Genomic DNA, 1,987 nt, shown 5'->3' with positions numbered 1-1,987 from the left:
ACAAAATGTAGCCATTCCAACTCATTTTCCCAAATAATATAGCTAACCAAATGGTTCGGCAATTCATTTGGGCTCAGAGAAATTGTTACCGTCCTGAAAGAAAAACAACGCAGGCATTCGAATTTGTTCGAAATTTCGAAAATTGTATGTCGTCTTGTGTTGCTTTCTTCTCCAACGTTAGAAGGAGAAAACCCATCTAAGAGAGAAAAAAGGGATAAGGAAGAATTATAGATAATAATTCATGTGAACAAGAGTTTATTTGGAGAATTGAACTGGAATTGAGTGGAAAAAAATTTCAATTTTTTTTATTTGATCTTATGTTCTTTTTTTTTTTCTTTTTTTTTTATTATTATTGAGGTGTATATGAACTCTCAATTTAAGCGTCTATTTGATTCTTCTCGAGGAGAATCGTGAGTTTTAGAATTGCTGTTATTTGGTTGATTGTATTTCATATCTATTGTAATCATGTGATTTTTTGTTTTGGAGTTGTGTTCAATTATTTCCTTGAAAAGGTTGTGTTTTGTTGACAGCATTTTTAGTTAATTCATTAAATTTCAGTAAATTTTTATGATCGGAATTATTTGGTTCCAGATTTTAATCATATGCCTAGAAAGTCTGATTAGGTCTCCTCAATAGCAACAACAGAAGATGAAGAAGAAAATGAAACAGAAATCAGAGAAGAATAGGGCTTTTGTGTTGTCTAGGTTGCTGAAGGTGTTGATGTGTGTGGGATGGGAGTAGAAATTGAAATATGTTTTGGGTATTTGCATTTGGTGGTGGTGTTGCTTTTGTGGGTGGGGAAGGGTCTTGTTTTGGTTTTATTTTCACCTTTTCTTTGTGAGGCCACATAGCGGCGAGCGAGGTGAGGAAACGTCTGTAGCTTCTCAACTAAGCCATTTAATTGTGTTTTGGCTATACAAAGGGACGTTTAATTTGACATGAACCTGGCTGCAGCTAATAAAGACTGATTAGTGTCATTCTGGAACACCCTAAGGAGATAATTGGATGCAGTTAAGTTTGTTGGCATGTCAAAACATAACCTAAATGGTGCACTTAGTACATTGGACTAAAACATACTGGATAGAATTATTGAAGAAAAAGAAGTTCAAATTATATGTCTGTTGTACTATACAATACCTTGTACAATCTTGCTCTAAGAGCATAATGTAGAAAACCTATACTTATCAAGAACTTGTTTTCATGATGAACAGCTTTTGGCTTATGAAGTTGTGTTGTTCCGGATTTTGATGGCAACTTATGTTTTCTACCCTTCTCTTGTGATAAAGGTATGGATCGTCACATACCCCTGGAGGAGGAGGAGGTTGTGTTGGTGGTGCTAGAGAGAGCCTTACACAAAAACTTACAACTAATGATGCGTTAACTTATTTGAAGGAAGTTAAGGATATGTTCCAAGATCAAAGTAAAAAACATGACAAGTTCCTTGATGTCAAGAAATATTTCAAAGTAAATGAATTTCTCTTGTTAAGATTAACTTGTGCACATCGGCCGTGAATGGATCTTTTCTTTGTAACTTTATATTAATTTGTTTCTGGCAGAATCGATTCAATTGGCTTGATAATGAAGGTGAGAGAGTTTTTCAAAGGGCATCCAAATCTTGTCCTTGTTTGCAATAACTACTTACCTAGAGGTTATGAAATCACCCTTACTGTAGAGAAAGGGGCTCCAAATAGAATGTTTAAGTTTGATAAAGCTATAAGTTTACTAAATGTCATATTTCCAATCGCTTATTTACTAATAGGTTTTGGATTTAGATATATGGAAATTGAATTATAATGAAATATCTATGCGGATTTTGTTTGCTGCAGAATTGTCTCCAAGATGATGAACATGCCGAAATGAATTGTTTACTAGCAATCTTTAACAAGCAACAAAATGAATACAAGGGTATGACTCTCGGGTGGGGGGCACGAGCATAGGAGGAGCATGAGGGTCTCGAAAACTAAGAGGCCGTTTTCTTCGTGTTTCA

General features: G+C 34.8%; 1 long non-coding RNA gene across 1 annotated transcript; it reads left to right on the top strand.

Moving 5' to 3' along the window:
* LOC111402590 lies at window positions 1-1,602 on the top strand. Its single transcript, XR_002704305.1, has 2 exons — window positions 1-144; window positions 1,287-1,602. It is a non-coding gene; the product is annotated as an uncharacterized LOC111402590 (long non-coding RNA).
* Window positions 1,603-1,987: the final 385 nt, after the last annotated feature.

The sequence above is a fragment of the Olea europaea genome, chromosome 10 (assembly GCF_002742605.1).
Source record: "Olea europaea var. sylvestris chromosome 10, O_europaea_v1, whole genome shotgun sequence".
Classification (NCBI taxonomy): domain Eukaryota; kingdom Viridiplantae; phylum Streptophyta; class Magnoliopsida; order Lamiales; family Oleaceae; genus Olea; species Olea europaea.
Note: the sequence above shows the minus strand (reverse complement) of the source record. Positions and strands in the feature narration are given on the sequence as shown.